Source organism: Globicephala melas, chromosome 16 (assembly GCF_963455315.2).
Source record: "Globicephala melas chromosome 16, mGloMel1.2, whole genome shotgun sequence".
Lineage (NCBI taxonomy): Eukaryota > Metazoa > Chordata > Mammalia > Artiodactyla > Delphinidae > Globicephala > Globicephala melas.
In genome coordinates, this window is record NC_083329.1 from 20,396,801 (window position 1) to 20,404,648 (window position 7,848).

Sequence of the window (7,848 nt, forward strand, 5' to 3'; positions counted from 1 at the left end):
TTTCTTTTTATCACAGTTTTAATAACTGTTATGTCAAGAAGTAACCTTGAAACTGTTTGAAAAGAAACTACTTTGGGGGAATGTGCTAGAGGTAGGTGGATATTCCCCTTGATGTCCTCCAAGATGCCTCTGGAATAAACGGAGGCATAGAGATTAAGCAACTCCTCTGAGTATGCAAAGCAAGGAAATAGGGAAGCAAAAATTCTGACCTCGGTTGGTCAGAATCTAGAGTTCAAACTTTTAACTTCTAAGTAATCTGTCCTTAATAATAGGGTGTGGAGAGCATTTTTAAATCCTGTTCATTGTCTCTGCCATTAGATAGAGTTCTGATTCCTAGTAACTATGATATCTTCAACCAAATTAGTACATAATTTCATTTTTCCACTTTTTTATTGAGCTGAATACATCAAAACTTCTCAGTCATTCACACATTTTCAATAAAGAAAACCCTTATGTGCAAAGTGAGGAAAATGACTCTCAGACTACATGGCTATTCATCTCTAGCTGGGTTGCTTTTTAATACAGCTGTTTTTAAAACAGCCCTTTATATTTAAAAAAAAATCCTTTTCTTTCCCCTGAAGCCAAGTCTAGAGGACTTTTTTTTTTTTTTTTTTGGAAGGAGTGTGACTCAACACTTCACACCTTCTTCTTTATAAGAGAAATGCATGAGACAGGGTTAGTGACCACTATCTCTGTGTGTGAGAATAATTCCTTGCTTGACCAAAATTTGGTCAGGGTCCTCAACCTTCTCCTAGGCCCATCTGTGCATTTCTTTGTAAATCTAGTTTTAGCAAAACCCCTGCTAAGTCATTTTAATTAGAACCCCCGACCCTTGATATCTGATTACCCTCGATAGCTGATCAGGTTCCTCACTCTCTGCTGTCCTCCAGATGATGTTCGATTCCTCTGGCCTGTCTTCAGCAAGAATCTGGTTAGGTCGGTTTAGCCAGAACTCTCCTTACCCCTAACGTTTTCTCTTAATAATTTTCCATCCACTGACTGCCACCGTGTTCCCTGGCTATAAATTCCCACTTGTCCACACTGTATTTTTAGTTGAGCCCAGTCTTTCTCCCCCACCGCAAAATCTCATTGCAGTGGTCCCTATACCTCTCCCAACGGTCCTGAATCAAGTCTGCCTTACCATGTTGAGCAAGTGTCATTGAATTTTTTTTTTTTTTCTTTAACACATGCCAAGGGTTAGTTCTGGGAATTTCAGCAAGAGTCATTATTGCTTGCAGGAAAGAGAGAAGGGAACCCAGTGATCCTCTCAGCATGGAGGGTCCAGCCCTTGGGTCAAGTCCCCAGGAGTCCCCTGCAGTTCTGCCAACTCATGCATTTCATGGGTGGCATTAAGTCTCTTCAGTGGAGACCAGGTGTACAGGGGAAACTGGGACGGTGAACAGTAGGAAACCAGAAATAAACTTCATATATCATAGCTTACAATATTGAGATTATTAAACAACAATAATTCTAATAATAGCAGGCAACATAAATATGCCAAATGTCTCCTCCAGAACTAATTAAAAATAATGAGCAATTACTAAATAACACAGCTCTCCCAAAAGACTGTAGTATTCTGGGAATAGTAATAAGTATCAACAACTTTCAGGGAGAGGTGACCTAAGTCGGAGAAAAGAAATACATCTCAGAATCTTATTTTATAAGCTACAAGAGGAGGAATAAGATGAAAGAAAAATTAGTTTATTGGTTCAAATAATTTTTCATTTTACAGATACAAGAGAAATATGAGACTCAGATCTGTCAAAATTCTAAAGAAATGCTATGTAAATTTCCTATCTTATTAAGAATCTTATTAGAAAGCAAAAAAAAAACAGATAAAATGTAATTGAGTTTGTGAGCCACTGTAGGGATTCTGAACTTGCAAATAGGTCAATTGCCAAGGAAAATTATACATGAAAGAAAAATCTAGAAGATTACTATCTAATAAGTCAAGTGAAAAAACTTTGCATGTAATATCTTTATGTTTATCCCACACCCCCTGTGGATACTGAATTATTCAATTTTATTCTTTAAAGACATTTTCTTGTTTTGATTTCTGTGTTAGCAGAGATCAAAAATCCACTAGCGAAATAAACATTACAATGTATTTTGGCCTCATATATTATGATAATTCCAGCAGTCAAACAGCTGATGTCGGGAGATTTGAGAAGATGGCGGAAGAGTAAGATGCGGAGATCGCCTTCCTCCCCACAGATACATCAGAAATACATCTACATGTGGAACTGCTCCTATAGAACACCTACTGAACGCTGGCAGAAGACCTCAGACCTCCCAAAAGGCAAGAAACTCCCCACATACCTAGGTAGGGCAAAAGAAAAAAGAATAAACAGAGACAAGAGAATAGGGACAGGATCTGCACCAGTGGGAGGGAGCTGTGAAGGAGGAAAGGTTTCCACACACTAGGAAGCCCCTTCGTGGGCGGAGACTGCGGGTGGCGGAGCGGAGAGCTTCGGAGCCACAGAGAGCGCAGCAACAGGGGTGCAGAGGGCAAAGCGGAGAGATTCCTGCACAGAGGATCAGGGCCGACCAGCACTCACCAGCCCGAGAGGCTTGTCTGCTCACCCGCCGGGCGGGCAGGGCTGAGAGCTGAGGCTCGGGCTTCGGAGATCGGGTCGCAGGGAGAGGATTGGGGTTGGCTGTGTGAACACAGCCTGCAGGGGGTTAGTGCACCACGGCTAGCCGGGAGGGAGTCCGGGAAAAAGTGTGGACCTGCCGAAGAGGCAAGAGACTTTTCCTTGCCTCTGTTTGCTGGTGCGCAAGGAGAGGGGATTAAGAGCACTGCTTAAAGGAGCTCCAGAGATGGGTCGCAAGCCCCGGCTATCAGCGCAGACTCCAGAGACGGGCATGAGACGGTAAGGCTGCTGCTGCCGCCACCAAGAAGCCTGTGTTCGAGCACAGGTCACTATCCACACGGCCCCTCCCGGGAGCCTGTGCAGCCCGCCACTGCCAGGGTCCCGGGATCCAGGGACAACGTCCCCGGGAGAATGCACAGCGCGCCTCAGGTTGGTGCAATGTCACGCCGGCCTCTGCCGCTGCCGGCTCACCCCTCACTTTGTACCCCTCCCTCCCCCTGGCCTGAGTGAGCCAGAGCCCCTGAAGCAGCTGCTCCTTTAACCCCGTCCTGTCTGAGCGAAGAACAGACACCCTCAGGTGACCTACACGCAGAGGCTGGGCCAAATCCAAAGCTGAGCCCCGGGAGCTGTGCGAACAAAGAAGAGAAAGGGAAATCTCTCGCAGCAGCCTCAGAAGCAGCGGATCAAAGCTCCACAATCAACTTTATGTACCCTGCATCTGTGGAATACCTGAATAGACAACGAATCATCCCAAATTGAGGAGGTGGACTTTGGGAGCAAGATATATTATTTTTTCACCTTTTCCTCTTTTTGTGAGTGTGTATGTGTATGCTTCTGTGTGAGATTTTGTCTGTATAGCTTTGCTTTCACCATTTGTCCTAGGGTTCTGTATGTCCGTGGTTTTTTTTTTTTTCTTTTCTTTTTTACTTTTTAAAATTTTTTTCTTAATAATTATTTTTTATTACTTTATTTTATTTTCTCCCCTTCCTTCCTTCCTTCCTTCCTTTCTTTCTTTCTTTCTCTCTCTCCCTCTCTATCTCTCTCCCTCTCTCTCTTTCTTTCTTTCTTTCTTTCTTTCTTTCTTTCTTTCTTTCTTTCTTTCTTTCTTTCTTTCTTTCTTTCTTTCTATTTTTTCTCCCTTCTATTCTGAGCTGTGTGGATGAAAGGCTTTTGGTGCTGCAGCCAGGAGTCAGTGCTGTGCCTCTGAGATGGGAGAGCCAACTTCAGGACACTGGTCCACAAGAAACCTCCAGCTCCACGTAATATCAAATGGCGAAAATCTCCCAGAGATCTCCATCTCAACACCAAGACCCAGCTTCACTCAACACCCAGCAAGCTACAGTGATGGACACCCTACGCCAGACAACTAGCAGGACAGGAACACAGCCCAATCCATTAATAGAGAGGCTGCCTAAAATCATAATAAGTCCACAGACACCCCAAAACACACCACCAGACGTGGACCTGCCCACCAGAAAGACAAGATCCAGCCTCATCCACCAGAACACAGGCACTAGTCCCCTCCACCTGGAAGCCTACGCAACCCACTGAACCAACCTTAGCCACTGGGGACAGACACCAAACACAATGGGAACTATGAACCTGCAGCCTGCAAAAAGGAGACCCCAAACACAGTAAGTTAAGGAAAATGAGAAGACAGAAAAACACACAGCAGATGAAGGAGCAAGATAAAAACCCACCAGACCTAACAAACGAAGAGGAAATAGGCAGTCTACCTGAAAAAGAATTCAGAATAATGATAGTAAAGGTGATCCAAAATCTTGGAAATAGAATAGAGAAAATGCAAGAAACATTTAACAAGGACCTAGAAGAACTAAAGAGGAAACAAGCAATGATGAACAACACAATAAATGAAATTAAAAATCCTCTAGAAGGGATCAATAGCAGAATAACTGAGGCAGAAGAACAGATGAGTGACCTGGAGAATAAAATAGTGGAAATAAATACTGCAGAGCAGAATAAAGAAAAAAGAATGAAAAGAACTGAGGAAAGAAGGACACTACATAATGATCAAGGGATCGACCCAAGAAGTAGATATAACAATTGTAAATATTTATGCACCCAACATAGGAGCACCTCAATACATAAGGCAAATACTAACAGCCATAAAAGGGGAAATCGACAGTAACACAATCATAGTACGGGACTTTAACACCCCACTTTCACCAATGGACAGATGATTCAAAATGAAAATAAATAAGGAAACTCAAGCTTTAAATGATACATTAAACAGGATGGACTTAATTGACATTTATAGGACAATCCATCCAAAAACAACAGAATACACATTTTTTGAAGTCCTCATGGAACATTCTCCAGGATAGATCATATCTTGGGTCACAAATCAAGTCTTGGTAAATTTAAGAAAATTGAAATTGTATCAAGTATCTTTTCTGACCACAATGCTGTGAGACTAGGTATCAGTTACAGGAAAAGATCTGTAAAAAATACAAACACACGGCTTCCCTGGTGGCACAGTGTTTGAGAGTCTGCCTGCTGATGCAGAGGACACAGGTTCGTGCCCCGGTCCAGGAAGATCCCACATGCCTCAGAGTGGCTGGTCCTGTGAGCCATGGCCGCTGAGCCTGCGCGTCCGGAGCCTGTACTCCACAAAGGGAGAGGCCACAAGAGTGAGAGGCCCACGTACTGCAAAAAACAAAAACAAAAACAAAAACAAAAAACACATGGAGGCTAAACAATACACTACTTAACTACTTAATAAAGAAGTGATCACTGAAGAAATAAAAAAATACCTAGAAACAAATGACAATGGAGAGACGATGACCCAAAATCTATGGGATGCAGCAAAAGAAGTTCTAAGAGGGAAGTTTATAGCAATACAACCCTACCTTAAGAAACAGGAAACATCTCAAATAAACAACCTAACATTGCACCTAAAGCAATTAGAGAAAGAAGAATAAAAAACCCCCAAAGTTAGCAGAAGAAAAGAAATCATAAAAATCAGATCAGAAATAAATGAAAAAGAAATGAAGGAAATGATAGCAAAGATCAATAAAACTAAAAGCTGGTTCTTTGAGAAGATAAACAAAATAGATAAACCACTAGCCAGACTCATCAAGAAAAAAAGGGAGAAGACTCAAATCAATAGAATTAGAAATGAAAAAGGAGAAGTAACAAGTGACACTGCAGAAATACAAAGGATCATGAGAGATTACTACAAGCAACTCTATGCCAATAAAATGGACAACCTGGATGAAATGGACAAATTCTTAGAAATGCACAACTTGTCGAGACAGAACCAGGAAGAAATAGAAAATATGAACAGACCAATCACAAGCACTGAAATTGAAGCTGTGATTAAAAATCTTCCAACAAACAAAAGCCCAGGACAGATGGCTTCAAAGGCGAATTCTATCAAACATTTCGGGTAGAGCTAACACCTATCCTTCTCAAACTCTTCCAAAATATAGCAGAGGGAGGAACACACCCAAACTCATTCTACGAGGCCACCATCACCCTGATACCAAAACCAGACAAAGATGTCACAAAGAAAGAAAACTACAGGCCAATATCACTGATGAACATAGATGCAAAAATCCTCAACAAAATAATAGCAAACAGAATCCAACAGCACATTAAAAGGATCATACACCGTGATCAAGTGGAGTTTATTCCAGGAATGCAAGGATTCTTCAATATACGCCAATCAATCAATGTGATACACCATATTAACAAATTGAAAGAGAAAAACCATATAGTCATCTCAATAAATGCAGAGAAAGCTTTTGACAAAATTCAACACCCACTTATGAGAAAAACCTGCAGAAACTAGGCATAGAGGGAACTTTCCTCAACATAATAAAGGCCATATATGACAAACCCACAGCCAACATCGTCCTCAATGGTGAAAAACTGAAAGCATTTCCACCAAGATCAGGAACAAGACAAGGTTGCCCACTCTCACCACTGTTATTCAACATAGTTTTGGAAGTTTTAGCCACAGCAATCAGAGAAGAAAAAGAAATAAAAGGAATCCAAATCGGAAAAGAAGAAGTAAATCTGTCACTGTTTGCAGATGACATGATACTATACATAGAGGATCCTAAAGATGGTACCAGAAAACTACTAGAGCTAATCAATGAATTTGGTAAAGTAGCAGAATACAAAATTCATGCACAGAAATCTCTGGCATTCCTATATACTAATGATGAAAACTCTGAAAGTGAAATTAAGAAAACACTCCCATTTACCATTGCAAGAAAAAGAATAAAATATCTAGGAATAAACCCACCTAAGGAGACAAAAGACCTGTATGCAGATGATTATAAGACACTGAAGAAAGAAATTAAAGATGATACAAATAGATAGAGATATACCATGTTCTTGGATTGGAAGAATCAACATTGTGAAAATGACTCTACTACCCAAAGCAATCTACAGATTCAATGCAATTCCTATCAAACTACCACTGGCATTTTTCACAGAACTAGAACAAAAAATTTCACAATTTGTATGGAAGCACAAAAGACCCCGAATAGCCAAAGCAATCTTGAGAACGAAAAATGGAGCTGGAAGAATCAGGCTCCCTGACTTCAGACTATACTACAAAGCTACAGTAATCAAGACAGTATGGTACTGGCACAAAAACAGAAATGTAGATCAATGGAACAGGATAGAAAGCCCAGAGATAAACCCATGCACATATGGTCACCTTATCTTTGATAAAGAAGGCAAGAATATACAGTGGAGAAAAGACAGCCTCTTCAATAAGTGGTGCTGGGAAAGCTGGACAGGTACATGTAAAAGTATGAAATTGGACCACTCCCTAACAGCATACACAAAAATAAACTCAAAATGGATTAAAGACCTAAATGTAAGGCCAGACACCATCAAACTCTTAGAGGAAAACATAGGCGGAACACTCTATGACATAAATCACAGCAAGATCCTTTTTGACCCACCTCCTAGAGTAATGGAAATAAAAACAAAAATAAACAAATGGGACCTAATGAAACTTAAAAGCTTTTGCACAACAAAGGAAACCCTAAACAAGACCAAAAGAAAACCCTCAGAATGGGAGAAAGTATTTGCCAATGAAGCAACTGACAAAGGATTAATCTCCAAAATTTACAAGCAGCTCATGCAGCTCAATAACAAAAAAACAAACAACCCCATCCAAAAATGGGCAGAAGACCTAAATAGACATTTCTCCAAAGAAGATACACAGGTTGCCAACAAACACATGAAAGAATGCTCAACATTATTAATCATT

At 40.8% G+C, this 7,848-nt stretch overlaps 1 long non-coding RNA gene across 2 annotated transcripts in view; it reads left to right on the forward strand.

Annotated features, from left to right (window-relative positions):
* LOC132593637 (uncharacterized) overlaps positions 1 to 3,591 on the forward strand; it is a 395,493-nt gene extending 391,902 nt beyond the window's left edge. For both annotated transcript variants that reach the window (XR_009559366.2, XR_009559365.2), the window contains one exon: positions 2,138 to 3,591. This is a non-coding gene — a long non-coding RNA (uncharacterized lncRNA). The remainder of the gene's footprint in view (positions 1 to 2,137) is intronic.
* The last annotated feature ends 4,257 nt before the right edge of the window (positions 3,592 to 7,848 follow it).